This window comes from Eschrichtius robustus, chromosome 5 (assembly GCF_028021215.1).
Source record: "Eschrichtius robustus isolate mEscRob2 chromosome 5, mEscRob2.pri, whole genome shotgun sequence".
NCBI lineage: Eukaryota > Metazoa > Chordata > Mammalia > Artiodactyla > Eschrichtiidae > Eschrichtius > Eschrichtius robustus.
Window position 1 is genome coordinate 15,104,929 of NC_090828.1, and position 20,276 is coordinate 15,125,204.

Genomic DNA, 20,276 nt, shown 5'->3' on the forward strand with positions numbered 1-20,276 from the left:
ATAAAATATTGAAATAACCTGATAGACAATTTTCGAGGGGAAAAGAAAACTCTGTTGAGAGATGAGAACACAGTGTCCATAGAAGTTAATTGAGATATATCTTCTGTTAAGAAAAAAACTCTTCACACTGAAGTGTCAAGATGATCTGTTACCCCAGGAATGAATCAGAAATTTTAAGATACTAGGATAAGGCAAAGACCATAAATGATTAAATATAATGTATGTCTATAAAGCTCTTTTTTAAAAAATAAAAGAAGTAGAAGTAGAGTGTTTAATTCAGGTCCTTGAGAATCAGGAGGCAGGTTTTTTCCACCTGCTGACTCACTGTGGGACCCTGGGCAACTCAATTTGCCGATTCTGGGTGTATTATGTTCTCTGTTGAAAGGCACGGAAACAAACTCTGGAGTCTCTTAAGGAAAAAAATAAATTTAGTGGAAGGATACTGACTACCTCTAGAATCAAGAAAAATATTGAGCCAACAGGGTTTAAGAGGAAGAGGACTTGGGGGTAACTGCCAGGGTCACAGGAGCAGGAACTCAGGGGCAGTGTCTCTAGAACTCTGACATGGAAGGGCTTGGTAACAACCAGCTTCCATCCTCCTGTCACCCTGGAATGGAGACCCTTTTCAGCCTCACTTGGGTCAGGTTTGAGCTGGTAAGGTACCCATTTGACATTCCTCTGGATACTCTGGTTACCAAAGAAGGACAAAAGGGGAATATTGGGCTCCCTAAAACCATACTGAGCCCCAATTTTCTCATCTCCTTTAAAGCAATGAGTCTAGACTAGAAGAGCTCTTGGATCCCTTAAAACTCTCATATTACTTGATTTCTTTCATTAAAGACAAAAAGTCCCATACACCTAAGATCTATTTTAGGAGGTACATTAATCAATGGCAATTGAAAGAAATACCCAGATATGAAAGAACCAAAAAGACACATACTACACATAGTAATTTGTTTGTCACTAATTAGTTGTGTGATCATGGGTAAACCCCTTAAGAATTTCAGTGTTCAACTAAAGTATGAATATCCTAAATAGATTGATATGAAGCCCATTACTCATCTAAGGTTCTACATCAAATCGATATAGCCTTAACCATAAGTACCTGACTTCCTATAGGGTAGTCTAGAATAAACATTTTGCATCCTAAGTTATTTTCTGTTTTGATCCCAGATTTTAAGCACTTCTATTTAAACTATTGGTAAAAACTCTCTAAAATAAGATCACTTTTTCTAATAAAATGAGGGATTAATTCCTTCTGCAGGCAAGAGCTATAATCCACACAAGCAGAGGTTTTAAATTCAAATGGTTTTTATGAGAACACAGCTCTAGATAGACCATGCAGCCTTAAGTATATGACAGCTAAAAATAGCATTAAGTGCACAAGGGTAGAGGTTTGATGTTTGGAGGTAAAACATCAGAATATGTTTTGAACTGAAAAATGCCATCTGTTCTACATCAAACAACCATAAAACACAACATTTTGATGTTTTCATGCTGTGTTCACTCACCTTTCCTCTTCAAACAATCTCAATTATAATGTTCCTTCCAGAAGCAGGGATTGTTCCTCCCCTCAATTCTGCCAGGCCTATTTTAGGCTCTGTCTTTCAGTGTGAAATTATCTGGCTGCTTGTGTACCCAAGGATCATCTACTGGGTTTGAAATTAGCCTTCAGAATAGTGCTTTATACTTTTTTTTTTTAAGATAATAGATGATGTTCATTTTTGTGATTGCAAAGCACATACTCATAGGAAATTGGGAAAGTAAGGAAAAAAAGATCATCTCCAGTATTAAATATTATTTATAAAGATATTCTCTTCTACTAATGAATGTGTATGTGTGTGTGGTGTGTAACATTTTAAAGTTGAATCATATAGAAAGTAGTCTTTATGTTTTTAATGGCTGTATGGTACTCCTTCCTAGGGATTATTTACTAGTTTTCAAACTGTTTTGGAAGACTCTTCTCGACAGTAAAAAATTGATAAAAACAAGCATTATTCCTAAAACATGAGCTGAATACATATTGAAATTAATAAATCAGCTTATTAAAATCTTTCCATACTCCTCAGTTTTTCAGTCTCTGCCTAAAAAGACTCAATGTCTTTTCTGCTGATAAAATCTATGCTGAAGATTGGCCAACTCTTACTGTAAAAAACAAAAGAAAAGGAAAACATAAGTATTTCTTGTAATTTATTTAGTCAGCTGCCATTGGATGATAAGTTAACATTTTAAATGGGTTTTATACAATGATCTGATTAGAACTAAAAATGCTAGTATATCTACCATTTCACATCAAGCTTAAACTACTTACAGATGCTTATATAAGAGACAAAAAGGAAAAGGAAAAATAATTTCTGATCCTGAGAATTAGGAGAAGTGCACAAACACACACATGCAACACACGCACACACACACATTAGCAACAGAATTACCTCAAAGACCTTCAAGGAATGAAGATCAATATGTGATTATTTCTGTCCAGGGGTATGTACTAAAGCCATGAGTGATATTTGTATTAACAGACTAATTATTAATCTTTTACTATAGACATCTTTAAAGTCTTCACCTCCTCCTCCTACTTCTGAAAAGGGTTATTGGTTCCTTTATTTGGCTACAAGGATAAATGAGAGATTTGGGCAGAGTTTTGAAGAAGTGGTTGGAAAATAGGATTTTGGTGAGGTTTTACTTTGGATTGTGTGCTGTAATTTTCTTCTACCTTTGCTTCCCACCTAAACCAGATCTTTAGTAAAGATCTACATTATAACTAAAAGCTTTTGGATTCCGGTAGTTTTTCTTAGGGATGCACTGATGTACTGAATCGACCCTGATGCAAGAGTAAGTGATCTCTGCCTACAATACTTTTTTGAAATTTGGATGGTTGAGAATTTCCAGTAAATGTGTAATTCTGTCCCCGAGGAATGGTGCAGTAAAGTATAAACAGAAAACAGAAGTAAAAATCACAGAATGAGCAGTTAGAAAATTGAAAAGCCAGTGTCTTTGTCTGGGCACATCACTTAAACTCTTTGCTTCAGATTTATTATCTGTAAAATGGGGGAAATAATCTTTGAAACTTACTTTACCTTGATTTTTTTGTGAGTACTCAATGGGAGAATATTTTTAATTGCTTTGTAGACTAGCGAGTGCCTCATAGTGTAAATGTTTATAACTGTTTATAATGAAGACTATTTGTTGTTAGTATTTCCCAGTTGGGATCCCTTGGCTTCTCTGATAGTCTATCACTAATATCTCTTTTAAAGTCTGCTGCTCATAAATTGGACCAGAGATGTCTTGAATAAATATCCTCTGTTGGCAACCCTGTTTCTCCTCATTCACACTCTGTCCATCTCCACCCTACTCCATGCCCAGTGCCCAGGGAGGTTGACCCAAATGGACTGTATCAATGGGGTCCCTGTCTTCTCTTCAACTTCTCTGCTTTCTGGAGGCACCGGCAGAAGACCAGAAGGTGGAAGGAGAATGAGGGGACAGTATTCATTCCCTGCTTTCCTCTGGCTGGTTATTGTGGGCTGACTGTGTCTCTTCTTCAGAGAACAGGTCTTGTCTGGGGGCCTCTCCATACAACTGCTCTTTCCAGGGTCCGGTCACTGCTTCCTCCATTTGCCCCTTCAGACCTAGTGGTGTTTGCTGCTCCTCACTCTTACCAGCCCCGGGGCACTTCACTGTACCTTGTTTCCTTAAAGCTTGTCCATGCCTTTGTAAATAGTCCCTTTATTAAATCTCTTCAAATTACTCCATTTAAATGTGCCATCTGTGTTTCTTCCCAAACCCCAACTGGTACAGGTCTCACCACCAAATATATTTATATCTTCACCTGTTTTTCTCCCTTAATCTTTCATCATCAATTCCTCCAACTAGAGTTTATATTGTTTTCCAGCCAGTGTTCCGGTTTTAGTTTCCAAAAAAGACAATTTTATTTTGTCATGGGGAAGTTTATGCTTTTCTTCTGTATTACACAGAAGTATACAAGTGAAAAGCTATAAAGGTAGAATCTCAAATATGAAACATTACACAAATGCAAGTGATTGACATTCTCCCCCAAAACATATAACCATATCCCTTTTACTTCTCCATATCCACTCTCACTAGTACAATCACACACACACACACACACTCACACACACACACACACACACACACCTGATTCGAAGTAGGTGACAGGCCCAGAACAGTGGCCTCACTAAGTTTCAACCTTGGTTTTTAAGGAATAGATATGTCTGCTGCCTACCCAACTCTTCCAAGTGCTCAGTAAACAAGGAGAAGAACCCTTCCAATCTAGTATGCAAATACACAGTCAGAAGTATGCAGAGAGGAGGGTACAAGATAGGAAGAAAGTGGTGGATACCACTTGTTTGTGGCTATACATGGAACACCTCCCAGAAATTTCCAGAAATAGCTAGACAGAATGATTTTGTTTTTAGGGTTCTGGATTGTCTGCAAAAGTAGAAGAGCATTAACACTAAAAAATATCACCTTTCCAAAGAACTGGGAAAACAAAAGTTATATAACTTTGAGATGGCAGAGGAAAAATAATGAGAACAAAAGAAGAATAGCATAATCCCTCAATACCAACTAACCTTCAGAAAGGAAGTGGGGAAAACTGTTCTATGATAGTTACTGAAATGGTCAGGACCCTCTCCAGAGTATGATATGGTAGGAGAGAAGGGCACATGTTTTCTCCAAAGCTTGCTAATGAATCATGTTTAGGTTTAGGATACCCTGGTCAGACTCTCTGGCTGATTTAATGATGAGTCTATTGCTATTTAATGTTTTCATTACATTTTCAAGGAGTACAAAAGTTCATCTTTTTTAAAAGGCCAAGGGTGCACAGAATGTCTACAACACAATTATGAAAAGGACAAAGTGGTAATATTTTTAAAGCCATAGAGAGAAAGTAAGTTAACAAAGATTTCAAATTGTTCTACTAAAACTCCAGGACATAATTTTCTCAGTTAACAGACGAATAGAAGACTGATCACCATCAATCTCTCTCCTACCTGGTAAATGGGGATAAAAAACTGAAATGATGTTCCAACTACCAAAATAGGAAAAAGCCCCAACAAATAAATGGACATCATATAAAATGTCAGGGTGAGTGAGAATGAGCGAAAGCATCTGCTTCCATACTCAGAATTTAAAGCCAGTTACTAAACTCATCATAATGTTCTCAAAATACTTGAGTTTCTTCAGCTCATGTGCATCCCACATTGCTTCACTCTATCTACATGGATACTCTATATTGTGTATTGTACTCTGATGAGAGTTGAATCACTTGTCACTACTTGCTGTTGACTTCAGCCAAACATCCTTACCTCTAAGCCCATCTCAACACATCCCTAAATAGAAAGTCTCGGTACCATAAATTCCACCTTCAAGCACTGATACCTTGGGCTAAGGACTGTACCTTCAGGAGTTCTCAATTCAATTGCCTAAGGCATCTCTACTGCCTTACTTACTCAGAGCTCCTAGGGCTTACAGCTTGAAGATCACTTCTCTAAGCCACTAAAGTATTGATTTCTCACATTGTCCAAAAACATGAAGCTAAAATACAACAGATAAATGCATTAGGAATTAGAGATAGAAAAATAGGGAGAAATTTCCAGAAGAAAATAAAACTAATGTTTTTGCTTTCCTAATACATGCCAAGTATCATGTTACTCACTTTATATACATAATCTCATTTATTCTTAACCTCATCAGGCAGGGATTTTTATCTTCATTTTCCAGGTAAAGGAAACAAACTCAGGAGATTTGGGTAAATAACCCAAAAGGCTACAGCTGGTAACTAAACACAAGAAATTGAGCCCAGGTCTATATCCCAAAGACTCTGTTTTTTCCATAGAGCCCTCCAGTTTCCCAAAGACTTTGCTATTACTTCTGGAGATTAAAAAAAAAAAAAAAAATCAAATACTAGTTTCAGGTCAGAGAATATTCTTATTGATTCATTAAATAGTTAATTAAAGTGAAAATTTTTAGTTTATTTGTATAAGACTTTATAAAAACTCAGTTCACTTTGGCTTATAATTAATTCTTTCAAAAAATAATACTTTAATTTAGAACTCAATCTGTTGGTTGTAGTTTAAGAAACAGGGTGCCAGGTCAAGAGTCAGATCTGGATCCTGGATCTCAGTCTATCATGTGCAGGTTGTATGATATCAGATAAGTAACTAGCTTCCCTAAACCTTAGTTTTGTGTATGAAAAATGAGGAGTTGGACCACACTAGAAGAATTTCTTGAAGCTGATTGACCCTGATTCATGGCTGTATGAGAAGTGGGAGCCACAGCACTGCTTCAGAAATCCAGTAAATGACTTTCAAAAAATCCAATGCTTGTTTAGGATAACATCAGAAAGGCCAATGCAATGGTGTATGGACAAAAATTAATTTATTTTGCTAGTCTTTTAAATGTATCTAGTAGAATATAAATCCCATATTAATTTGATGTATATCATCATCTGTTTTTAAATACATGAAAAAGTTTTTCATTGAAAGGCAGAAATATGGAATGGTCCCTTTATAGCTTTGACTCCTACTCCCATTCTACTTCCCATAAAGAATTTGATCCCAAATAAATATATTTTGTGCTTAGAAATATTTTATTGATCATTATATAAATTTCCTCTGTAATAACAATATGTATATAAGTGAAATTTATTTTTTCCAATGGTTCTTTCTAAGGTTCTGTGTGTTAAATTTTTTCTTCTGGATTGAATTGTCATTACAACTACTAGAAATACACAATTAACCAAAACAACATGATCACATCATAAAATCTGATATTTTTTAAACATAAATTTTTACTCAGAATGCATTTACATGAATGATACATATATGTGAGGGTTTTTCCTAATTAGTTCATGTGTCTGTGAAAGAGAATTGCTTAATTATAGAATAAATTGTAGCCCAGCATCAATATTATTTCTATTTTTCATTTTTAGGAATGCAAGCCCTGAGAAATATTGTTCTCAGAAATATGTAGCTGAGAATGGAAGTTTCATTAGAACAATTTCATCCAACTCTTTAAACCCCATTATAGTTCCATGCTAAAAATCACACAGTGATATCTCATCAAAAATTGCTTTTATGTTCAATTAGTTGGCAACTCAGATCCCCTCCTTCAAGTTTGTTGAAATAGTTTAAAAATTGGGAACAATCTTACTTACAAAATTATTTGTTATCCATCTTTGGAGTAATTTCTCAGTTTACCACAGAAGCTTTACTAAGCTCTGTAAAATGACTATTAAATGTACTCATGACTAGGAGTGATACCCAAATATTAGCTTATAGTAAGATATGTAGTCAACCAGTCCAATTGGACTAGATGCAGGCCTCAGTGCTAGAGCAGGGTCTTACAGACACCTAATTGTGCAGGGTACTAACCTTACGGTTGCTGGATCATGAAGAAGTCTTACAGGTCCCAGGTCCCAGGGGAGGGCTGGCGTAGGTCCACTCTAGGATTCAGAGAGGTAAATATTTATCAACCAATTTGAAAGTATATCAATATTTTAACAAAAGAATGACTTCCTGTTATGCTTTCCTTCAAGAACAAACTGTTTATTACAATTTGAGTAATAGTTTATTACTCAAACAACTGTTTATTACTCAGAAAGGGTGGAGAAAATTGAAATGTTACATTTCACCTTTGCCAGTACAATATTTTTTTGCAAGATATACCAACTGATTTTAATGTTACAAAATGTTACTTAGTATAGTTTCAGATCCACATTGCAACTTAACTTTTTAAAAATTAATTTTTATTGGAGTATAGTTGATTTACAGTGTTGTGTTAGTTTCTGCTGTATAGCAAAGTGAATCAGTTATACATATACATATATTCACAATTTTTTGGACTCTTTTCTCATATAGGTCATTACAGAGTATTGAGTAGAGTTACCTGTGCTGTACAATAGGTAGTAGGTTCTTATTAGTTATCTATTTTATATAGTGTGTATATTTTTGATAAAACACTTTTGTCTTATTCTGTTTTAGATATTTTCACCATAACTTTGGAGCTGCTGATTTAGCTCAATCACTTTGTAGACAATATCCACATCTAATCTTATTGAAAAAGCCAGTCCTAATTATCAGCAAAACCAGACTAACTTTTTGGCAGGAAAAGTCTAACCTTCTCTCTTCGATTTAAATGACTGCATTGAGATGCCTTCCCATGATGGCCATCTCATTTCTTGACACTAATTTTAACACTAATGGATAAAACATGGCACTTGGCCATGTTGAAATAAGGCACAGTGCCCTTCAGTGCTTTTCACCAGTCATCTTTGTCTTTGCTTCACTCTAAAGGGAACCCCTCCCCAGAAGGACACATTCTGTAGCAATAGCCAAGGGATGGGAGAAGAGAGGTTATTAGAAGAAAATATCAGCATTCCTGCCTTCTCTTTCTTAAGTGTATGTGAATTCTGGCTATGTCCACATGAATCAGGTTATCCCATATCTAATTCCATGCTTTACACTTAAAAGAATCACGTATAAGACAAGGAAAAACACAAAGCTGGACTTCAGTATTTCAAATTGTCCATTTGTTTTTGGTCTGGAGGTTTGTACATCCAAAAGTACAATGTAACAGTCAAAAACATGCTAGATGAATGGGAGGTATGCCTTTCTTTTGCTAAGTGGCAGGAAGGAGACTGTGAAAAGGGAAGGTAAGAAGGGAGAAACAACCAGATGTTTTGATCACCACAAGCTTGTTCTCCTATTTTAGGATACAAGTTAGGGATCTGGAAATTCCTTATTCATTCTTAGGTAACTCTTATGAAGTTTCAGTGTACCTCTTGAGGTATGTGGGCTCCAGTCTGAAGGCTACTGGACTAGATGGTCTTTAGAATATTCCTTTTGGGGATCATGTTTTAGACAAGATCTTAATCATTTTCTCTAATGTAATCATAACCGAAAATTTGAAGCAAAAATCCCATCAAGGACTATGTTGGCCAAAATAGGCTATCCTGCACATAGACACTTGGGCTGCTGCTGTGAATTGCTTTCAGTGGTGGAAACAAGTTTTCCCGTGGGTCATTCCCACTCTCCCACAGGAACAAATTTGTCAGGTGCTGGTAAAAGGAACCATAGCCTCTGGAATACAACAGAACAAAGCTCTATGGCAACTATAGTAATAAGATGGGCCTCCTGATATTCTGGATCAGACACAAAAACAAGTAGAGGATGCTGTGAGGTTACAAGGCTGTGTACTTAGCCCAGTAGGAGATGTCAGAGAAAGAGACTGGGCTAAGTCTTGAAGGATGAGTAAAAGAGTTACCCAGGTGACAGAGATGGGGGTGGCTGGAGATAGGAGTCTGTGGGGTGGTGGAGGGGGGAGTAGGTAATAGTATGCAACAGTATGCAAATAATCCACATGATATGCTAGATAAGGCCAGGGTAGGTCTATTTTATTCCTGGCCTCTCAAATTCAATAAACCTCTATGGGGTCACTAAGGTCCTGGGTCAAAAATCTGAGCCTTGCTTCATCAAAATCATTTCATTTCATGGAATCTAAGAAGTAATTGATTTCAGACATGTTAAGACATGACGAAAAAAAGAAGAAACCATGTATGATTTGGCAGTTCACTTGGGGATGGTTGACTAAGTTCTGGCTGTCTGATTTATAACAACCCATCACATGACTGAGATATAAATCAGATGGGAAATACGGAGACTTTTCTAGGAATGGCATGTTCGTGTCCATGTCCCAGAAGGACCCTCCTTGCTATCTTTCTTGATAAGTAAATACCTGGGAAACTCTATCAGGCATCTGAAGATTGCTAAGTGATTGAAAATCAGAGCAAAGGGATTCAGTTGATCTTGACCATAGTTTGCATCTTCAACAATGGATAAAACAAAGTTTGATGGGTTAGTTTTACTTCACTCCTGGAGACCTCATTCTAACAGCTGGAATGTCTATATCTGACTGATTCATGCTTTTTGATAAATATTAGACATGTATATGTCCTTGGAAAATATGGATGCATTTTTGAATAGGCATATCCTTAATTTTCATAAATCGTGTTATTAAGTTTTTTTCTAAAGCTTGCTAGATGGCAACGTAAAATGGTGCAGTCACTATGGAAAGCAGTTTGACAGTAAGTTAAAAAAAAAAAGCAGTTTCCTCAGTAAGTTAAGTAAGTAAGTAAGGAAAGTAAGGAAAGCAGTTTCCTCAGTAAGTTAAACAATAAATTGCCTTATGACCCAGAAATTCCACGCCTGGGTCTATACCCAGAAGAATTGAAAACAGGTGTTCAGACAAAAACTTGAGCACAAGTATATATAGCAGCACTATTCACAATAACCAAAGGTGACAACAACCCAAATGTCCATCAACTGATTAATGGGTAAACAAAATGTGGTGTACCCATACGATGGAATATTATTCAGTCATAGAGAGGAATAAAGTGCTAGTACAGGCTACAAAATGGATGAACCTTGAGAACGTTACACTAACTGAAAGAAGCTAGGCACAAAAGGTCACATGTTGTATGATTCCATTTACTTGAAATATCCAGACAAGTCCAAAGAGACATAATGCAGGTTGGAGGTTAACAGGGCCTGGGGGAGAGAAGAATGGGCAGTGACTGCTTAATGGGCATGGATTTCCTTTGGAGTGATGAAATATTCTGAAACTCAATAGCGGTGATGGTTGCTCAACATTATGAATGTACTAAATGTCACTGAATTTTACACTTTAACCTGGTTAAAATGGTAGATTTTATATTATGTGGAGTTTACCACAATTTTTAAAAATCACACATTAAAAAAAACACTTGCTAGATATCTCAACCCTTCTTTCTCCCACTCAGCAACAAATTACCAAACTCTACGTTACTTTTAAAATGGCATTTGTGTTTAAGAGCAGCATTACTTCTTACTTAACAAGGGACAAAACAAAAAGACCTGAATTGCCCACATTTAACCTCTATAGGAGGGACTTCCCTGGCGGTCCCGTGGTTAGGACTACGTGCTTCCAGTGCAGAAGGCACAGGTTCCATCCCTGGTCGGGGAACTAAGATCCCACATGCCACGTGGCACAGCCAAAAAAAAAAACAAAAAACCACACAAGTCTATAGGAAATAATAGAATATCATAAGCTGGATGGATATATAAATGCCTATTACCAGGGGTTGATAGAATTGATCTCTCTCCCTCTCAAGGGGATGATGACGTTAGCAAAACTCGTCTGTTAAAAGCAGGATACATCCCCCCCTTTTAAACTCTCTCCTCCATATAGCTCTGATTACCCTGGTTTCTGATGTGATTCTTTTTGGGGGGTTTCACTTAGATAATATTATTTTGATTTATGTAATTCTTCAAGCTCTTCAATGTATGTTTTTAATTTGCTTGGCTTTTAGGCAGAGCAGAATCTATCAAGGGAAATAAAAAAACAAGATCAACACTTCTCTGTTGCTGTGTAGAGCCTCTTGACCGTGTCCTGCACGATTTGACAGTATTTGGGGATGGTTTGTGGAGCAGGTGGTAAGTGTGTGTACATTACATCAATGTTAGTGCAGGGTTCCAACAAGAGACAGAGAGAAAGTGTGCTGCTTACATACCAGCAATTTTAAAGGCACGAAGGTCTGTAGAAGACTGAAAACAATACTCTTCAACAGGCAGGTGAGAAACAGGAGCAATTTAGATTGTTGAAGGTAAAGTAACTTTTGTTCCAAATTACTAGTTAAGGATGATTTTTTTTTAAAAGCTCATGAAATAAAATACAAGCCTGACCAGTCATCAAATAAAAGCAAAACAAAACAAAAAATGTCTTGGCCTTATCACAAGCTCTTGCTCCTTACTTAATTTCCAATAAAACAGAAAACTGGAACCATTCTGAGTAAAAAACACATTTTTCTTCTCTTAAAAGAATCAAATGTGTTCTATGGTTTTCTATGAAAATGGTAGTTCAGGTGTCATCTCCTTCCATTTTACCAGAATTTCTTGAATGGGTTACTTAAATTTACTATTCATGGTCATAATATGACCAGCTCACTGAGTTATTGTGAGCATAAAATTAAATAACTATAACAATTGTTGACATGTACCGAATGCCCGTTATATGTCAGGCACAGTTCTAAGCACTTTGCATGTATTATTCTTCATATCAACCTCACTAGGTGGACCCTATTAATATCCCGGTTTGAGGGTAAATAGTTCACCCAAAACCACACAGCTAGCAAGTGTTTGGACCAGAATTTGGAGCAGACAGTCTGGCTTCAGAATTTGTGCCCTTTGACAACTCTGCTATGTCGCATGGTGTCCTTCAGACAGGATGTACTTCGGGACATTGGCTCCTTTCCTCCCTATTTGTAGAACTGTGACAGCAGCTTTGCAGATGCCAGTCTTTAGGTGGTGACAACAGCATCTTAAAGAACAAATGTTATTTCACCTCTGATTTTCATAGATCTGAACCCCATTCTGAAGGAAGAGATTTTACTAAGCTATTCTCCACCTGGACAAGGGCTGCTAAGGCAGGAGAAGAGAGCTGGCCAGAATAGCAGTAGCAGGAACAAGCGGCCGTTTCCTGAGGCTGCCCATGCCGATATGGAGCAGAGCAGCAGGACATGCTTCAGGACAGAGCAGAACAGCAGGTCACTGGGAGCACTGAGAAGCTGGGAAACAACAGGAGGTGAAAAGATAGTGCCTTACCAGCCATACTGGAGTTGAGGCAAAAAAAAAAAAAAAAAATCACTAGCAGTGAACCTCTCTTTATTTAAAATTGTGCTATTTTTGATTTTTAGAAATTTTGCATTAAAATTTTAGTTGTCTTGATCACCGAGTTTTTCGGTGCAATGTGAATACCTCACTTGCCTCACCCTAGTCCCAGCCTTGACTCTGCTCTCATTGCCGGATGACCTGGGTTTCCTGCTGACCCTTCAACATAGCTTCATGTACTTGAGCAAACTCCTTGACTTGTGTTCTCACCTATGGAATGGACATAAACCCCCTCCACTACAGAAGGCTTTAGTGATAATCAAAGGAGCTGATGTGGCAGAAGTGCTTTGGGCTATATAGATGTGGGTGAGAGGGAAATAAAGCAGAAATTCATTATTCCCTGTACAGTTAGACTAGAAATTAGTGGTGTCCCAAATGGACCACTGGTGACAGAGAGGGAGAGTGAAATACTCTGATGGAAAGAGACCAGACCCTCAGGTGAGGAGGGTCTAGAAGGAAGACCTCCTGCCCCTTCCATCTGCCCTGGTGAAAGTAGAGACCCTGGAGCAGGGGCTTCTGCTTTAGCAGTTACATATTCCTTCTCTCACTTCCTTATAGTTCTAGTTTATTCTCCAGGCACTTTTCTAGGGCCTCTAATCCCCAGCCTTAAAGGAGTTAGACTATACCAAGTGAAAATATTGACAAAGATCTAAGTCCTGACCCACTGTCCTTGTGTTGATGCACTAATGGCTGAAAGGGTCACCAGATGTTTCTTCTTACCCATTTCAACCCAGCCTCTCAGGACTGTCGGGGGGGACCTCAATCTCCTTTTACTACAGGGACTTAATGCATACCTTCCTGGTAAACTACAAGAAAGAGTTTGTGGATGAGGGTGTAAATGAATAAACAAGGTAAAAAATTTTCAGAAGGGTCAAAACAATGTCTACCATCATCATATTGTTTCTAAATTATTCCAAGATGACTTGTGCAAAAAGCACAATTTTAAAAAATCACATAACACCACATCCATTTTGGTGTATTTGTCCTATTTTTAGTTTTTGAATGAATGTCTCCCAAATTTGAGTAATCTAGTCCCCTTCCCTATAGCTAAGATGCTGAAATGGAGGCCAGAGGAAGGGTCGATGAGTTTCAGATTGCTGGAGAAAAAAAGCTTGTGCACGAGAGTCAAGGATCTCAGAACAAACTGGCGACTTGACGGGTGGCTGAAGGCAGAGTCTACTAAGCAGATCTTCACTTGGACGCTTGCTTCTGCTGCTACGTTTACAGCCAGTGGAACGACTTGATTGGGTGCTATAAATTATTGAGAATGTGTCCTCAGATTAGTCCTTCACCCACTTTATTGTGTCAATTCGTTTAACCATTCAAGACTAAGCCAAGTTGGAAAGAAATCCTAAGTTAGACTTCCAACTGAATTTTCTTTTTCTTTTTTTTTTTTCACCTTTTTGTCTACATTAACCTTTTTTAATTTTTGAATTTTATTTTTTTATACAGCACGTTCTTATTAGTCATAAATTTTATACACATCAGTGTATACATGTCAATCCCAATCGCCCAATTCATCACACCACCATCCCCACCCCCCCGTGGCTTTCCCCCCTTGGTGTCCATACGTTTGTTCTCTACATCTGAGTCCCTACTTCTGCCCTGCAAACCGGTTCATCTATACCATCTTTCTAGGTTTCACATACATGCGTTAATATACGATATTTGTTTTTCTCTTTCTGACTTACTTCACTCTGTATGACAGTCTCTAGATCCATCCACGTCTCAACAAATGACTCAATTTCGTTCCTTTTTATGGCTGAGGAATATTCCATTATATATATGTACCACATCTTCTTTATCCATTTGTCTGTCGATGGGCATTTAGGTTGCTTCAATGACCTGGCTATTGTAAATAGTGCTGCAATGAACATTGGGGTGCATGTGTCTTTTTGAATTATGTTTTTTTCTGGGTATATGCTCAATAGTGGGATTGCTGGATCATATGGTAATTCTATTTTTAGTTTTTTAAGGAACCTCCACACTGTTCTCCATAGTGGCTGTATCAATTTACATTCCCACCAAGAGTGCAAGAGGGTTCCCTTTCTCCACATTCTCTCCAGCATTTGTTGTTTGTAGATTTTCTCATGATGCCCATTCTAACTGGTGTGAGGTGATACCTCACTGTAGTTTTGATTTGCATTTCTCTAATAATTAATGATGTTGAGCAACTTTTCATGTGCTTTTTGGCCATCTGTATGTCTTCTTTGGAGAAATGTCTATTTAGGTCTTCTGCCCATTTTTGGATTGGGTTGTTTGTTTTTTTGATATTGAACTGCATGAGCTGCTTGTAAATTTTGGAGATTAATCCTTTGTCAGTTGCTTGGTTTGCAAATATTTTCTCCTGTTCTGAGGGTTGTCTTTTCCTCTTGTTTATGGTTTCCTTTGCTGTGCAAAAGCTTTGAAGTTTCATTAGGTCCCATTTGTTTATTTTTGTTTTTATTTCCTTTACTCTAGGAGGTGGATCAAAAAAGATCTTGCTGTGATTTATGTCAAAGAGTGTTCTTCCTATGTTTTCCTCTAAGAGTTTTATAGTGTCCGGTCTTACATTTAGGTCTCAAATCCATTTTGAGTGTATTTTTGTGTATGGTGTTAAGGAGTGTTTTAATTTCATCCTTTTACATGTAGCTGTCCAGTTTTCCCAGCACCACTTATTGAAGAGGCTGTCTTTTCTCCATTGTATATCCTTGCCTCCTTTGTCATAGATTAGTTGACCATAGGTGCGTGGGTTTATCTCTGGGCTTTCTATCTTGTTCCATTGATCTATGTTTCTGTTTTTGTGCCAGTACCATATTGTATTGATGACTGTAGCTTTGTAGTATAGTCTGAAGACAGGGAGTCTGATTCCTTCAGCTCCACTTTTTTCCCTCAAGACTGCTTTGTCTACTCGGGGTCTTTTGTGTCTCCATACAAATTTTAAGATTTTTTGTTCTAGTTCCATAAAAAATGCCATTGGTAATTTGATAGGGATTGCATTGAATCTGTAGATTGCTTTGGGTATTATAGTCATTTTCACAATATTGGTTCTTCCAATCCAAGAACATGGTATGTCTCTCCATCTGTTGGTATCATCTTTAATTTCTTTCATCAGTGTCATAGTTTTCTGCATACAGGTCTTTTGTCTCCCTAGGTAGGTTTATTCCTAGATATTTTATTCTTTTGGTTGTAATGGTAAATGCGAGTGTTTCCTTAATTTCTCTCTCAGATTTTTCATCATTAGTGTATAGGAATGCAAGAGATTTCTGTGCATTAATTTTGTATCCTGCAACTTTACCAGATTCATTGATTAGCTCTAGTAGTTTTCTGGTAGCATTTTTAGGATTCTCTATGTACAGTATCATGTCATCTGCAAACAGTGACAGTTTTACTTCTTCTTTTCCAATTTGTATTCCTTTTATTTCTTTTTCTTCTCTGATTGCCATGGCTAGGACTTCCAAAACTATGTTGAATAACAGTGGTGAGAGTGGGCATCCTTGTCTCGTTCCTGATCTTAGAGGAAATGCTTTCAGTTTTTCACCATTGATAATGATGTTTGCTGTGGGTTTGTCGTATATGCCCTTCATTATGTTGAGGTAGGTTTCTACTATGCCCACTTTCTGGGGAGTTTTTATCATAAATGGGTGTTGAATTTTGTCAAAAGCTTTTTCTGCATCTATTGAGATGATCATATGGTTTTTATTCTTCAGTTTGTTAATATGGTGTATCATATTGATTGATTTGTGTATATTGAAGAATCCTTGCATCCCTGGGATAAATCCCACTTGATCATGGTGTATGATCCTTTTAATGTGTTGTTGGATTCTGTTTGTTAGTATTTTGTTGAGGATTTTTCCATCTATAATCATCAGTGATATTGGTCTGTAATTTTCTGTTTTTGTAGTATCTTTGTCTGGTTTTGGTATCAGGGTGATGGTGGGCTCATAGAATGAGTTTGGGAGTGTTCCTCCCTATGCAATTTTTTGGAAGAGTTTGAGAAGGATGGGTGTTAGCTCTTCTCTAAATGTTTGATAGAATTCACCTGTGAAGACATCTGGTCCTGGACTCTTGTTTGTTAGAATATTTTTAATCACAGTTTCAATTTCATTACTTGCGATTGGTCTGTTCATATTTTCTATTTCTTCCTGGTTCAGTCTTGGAAGGTTATACCTTTCTAAGAATTTGTCCATTTCTTCCAAGTTGTCCATTTTGTCGGCATAGAGTTGCTTGTAGTAGTCTCTTAGGATGCTTTGTATTTCTGCGGTGTCTGTTGTAACTTTTCCTTTTTCATTTCTAATTTTATTGATTTGAGTCCTCTCCCTCTTTTTCTTGATGAGTCTGGCTAATGGTTTATCAATTTTGTTTATCTTCTCAAAGAACCAGATTTTAGTTTTATTGATCTTTGCTATTGTTTTCTTTGTTTCTATTTCATTTATTTCTGCCCTGATCTTTATGATTTCTTTCCTTCTTCTAACTTTGGGTTTTGTTTGTTCTTCTTTCTCTAGTTCCTTTAGGTGTAAGGTTAGATTGTTTATTTGAGATTTTTCTTGTTTCTTGAGGTAGGCTTGTATGGCTATAAACTTCCCTCTTAGAACCACTTTTGCTGCATGCCATAGGTTTTGGATCGTCATGTTTTCATTGTCATTTGTCTCTAGGTATTTTTTGATTTCCTCTTTGATTTCTTCAGTGATCTCTTGGTTATTTAGTAACGTATTGTTTAGCCCCCACGTGTTTGTGTTTTTTACGTTTTTTCCCCTGTAATTCATTTCTAATCTCATAGCGTTGTGGTCAGAAAAGATGCTTGATATGATTTCAATTTTCTTAAATTTACTGAGGCCTGATTTGTGACCCAAGATGTGATCTATCCTGGAGAATGTTCTGTGAGCACTTGAGAAGAAAGTGTAATCTGCTGTTTTTGGATGGAATGTCCTATAAATATCAATTAAATCTGTCTGGTCTATTGTGTCATTTAAAGTTTCTGTTTCTTTATTTATTTTCATTTTGGATGATCTGTCCATTGGTGTAAGTGAGGTGTTAAAATTCCTCACTGTTATTGTGTTACTGTCAATTTCCTCTTTTATAGCTGTTAGCAGTTCCCTTATATATTGAGGTGCTCCTATGTTGGGTGCATATATATTTATAATTGTTATATCTTCTTCTTGGATTGACCCCTTGATCATTATGTAGTGTCCTTCCTTGTCTCTTGTAACATTCTTTATTTTAAAGTCTATTTTATCTGATATGAGTATTGCTACTCCAGCCTTCTTTTGATTTCCATTTGCATGGAATATCTTTTTCCATCCCCTCACTTTCACCAACTGAATTTTCATACGCTGTATTCCTCTGTTTCAAGGACTGCATTCGTAAATGCTACAGCTGATATTTCTGTATTTCAGCTGTATCCCGCAGACCTGACGTCGAGTCTGTGCTCCTGTTAGGAATGAAGCATTTTGTTTTTAATGCACTGATTTTTCCTATGGATAGTCAATATACATATTGTTAGAAAAATAAGTCATACCTCTCTCCATCCCCAGGAAGTGCTTCAGGATCAGTCTTCACTAATATTATATAGTTAATCACAACAGAAAATGGGGAGGAGGCTAATGAACTTATTCATGACAGGATAAATAAAGATATCAGATAAACAAGTAAGCAGCTCTGCCCAGGGCCAACTACATGGAGTTTGCAGGGTTCTCCTGGCTACAGAGTTTTTCCTGAAATATGCATACATGAGGACAAACAGAGATTGAGGCAGCAGATTCTAAGCATCTGATTCTAAGCTCCTTGATGAAAAATGTTCTGCTTTAGCATAGGAGAAAGGGATTAAGCAATGGAACATCTTCTAGGATTCCCAAGGTGTCTAAATTTGAACTGCTCTAACACCTTAGCTACAGCCAACTACAGTGTTATCCAAACATCTTCAACTCCAGACTTCTCACTGTCATTATGAACCCTCCATCAACTGAAAAAAATAAGTAAATACTTGTGCCTAGTCTTCTTCATACCGTCATTCCTCTAATACCCATTGAGTACCTACTTGTTTTAGTAATCTATTGCCCCATAAAAAATGATCCATTTGCAGCCAATTAAGCCGGCCGTGCTCTTTTCTACATGGGGGTCTGGCATGTAATGGCTGCAAAGAGCAGTCTCCTCGGTAGTGTGTGCAGCCTGTTGCCTGTAAGGGTTGCCCTAATGGACCTTGGAAACGGCCTTTTCCAGTAGTCATTTGTGACTGGCGTGCTGTCCCCAATCTAGGCTCCAGACAGGTATGCGTGATGCCTTTGGAAAGCCCCGGGACACAGTGGCAAGGGTCCATATTGGCCAAATCATAATGTGAATCCGCACCAAGCTGCAGAACAAGGAACATATGATTGAGACCCTACACAGGGCCAAGGTCAAGTTCCCTGGCCGCCAGAAGAGCCACATTTCCAAGAAGTGGGGATTCACTAAGTTTAATATAGATGAATTTGAAAACATTGTGGCAGAAAAGCGGCTCATCCCACATGGCTGTGGGGTCAAACACATCCCTAATTGTGGCCCCTGGACACACGGCAGGCCCTGCACTAAGGGTCTTGACGCCGTCCCCTCCTCACGCATGCTCACCAATAAATCCTACTTTCCTGTCAAAAAAAAAAAAAAAAAAATCCAAACCTGGGTGGCTTAAAGCAATAAACATTGATTATCTCACATTTTCTTTGGGTCAGATATCTGGGCACAGCTTATCTGGGTCCTCTGCTTCAGAATCTCTCGCAGACTGTAAAGAAGGCATCTGTGGCTATAGTCATCTCAAGGCTTGACTGGGGAAGGATGTACCTCCAAGCTCATATGGTTTTTGGCATCCCCAAGTTCCTTGTAAGCTGTTGTCGAGAAGCCACCCTCAGTTTCTTGCTCCATGGGCTTCTCCAATATGGTAGCCTGTTCATTGAACATGTAAGCCAAGAAAACAAGAGTGAGAGTCTGCTAGCAAGAGAGGGGTCAAAATCTTTAGTAACGTAATCATAAATGTGACACCCCATTTTTCTGTCCATATGCTATTGTCAGAAGCAAGGTACTAACTAGGTCCTTCCTACATTCAAGGGTAGGGGATTATTACACAAGGAGGTGAATACTAAGTCAGGGGTATCACTGGAAGCCAGGTCAGAAGTCACCAACCACACTTCTCTATGGCAGGCTCTGTGCTTTGTGATGAAAATATGGTGATGAACCAGAAAAATAAGGCTGTCTCCCTCCTGAAGCTCACTGTCTGGGTTTGAGATACTGAATCATGAAACTCCAGTAGATATCTGTAATACAGAGACAAGGGAAAAAGCAGGAGGGTAGAGAGATTCAGCCATGCTTTCTTAGAGGTCCTTAGAGGTCAGGTGGATGAATGAGCAGTGGGTCTCTGAAAATTCCTTTAGAACTCACTAGGGCAATTTCCAGTATAGATGGAGTATATGAATGCTAACAGGAAGTAATTAAAAAGGCGCAAAATAACTTCTCAATAAAACTGCTGCTTAAAATCTCTTTACAAGAAGAGAATGCCTTTCATGTCTTAATTAAAAATGTGTTCTAATGCAAATAGCTCTGGAA

At 37.7% G+C, this 20,276-nt stretch overlaps 1 long non-coding RNA gene and 1 other non-coding gene across 2 annotated transcripts in view; both read left to right on the top strand.

Moving 5' to 3' along the window:
- The window catches only part of LOC137764720 (uncharacterized), a 140,225-nt gene that overhangs the window by 114,195 nt on the left and 5,754 nt on the right, over positions 1 to 20,276 (top strand). The window contains exon 2 of the long non-coding RNA XR_011074051.1: positions 11,369 to 11,492. This is a non-coding gene — a long non-coding RNA (uncharacterized lncRNA). The remainder of the gene's footprint in view (positions 1 to 11,368; positions 11,493 to 20,276) is intronic.
- On the top strand, positions 18,781 to 18,915 carry LOC137765521 (small nucleolar RNA SNORA70). The gene has a single exon (XR_011074174.1). It is a non-coding gene; the product is annotated as a small nucleolar RNA SNORA70 (small nucleolar RNA).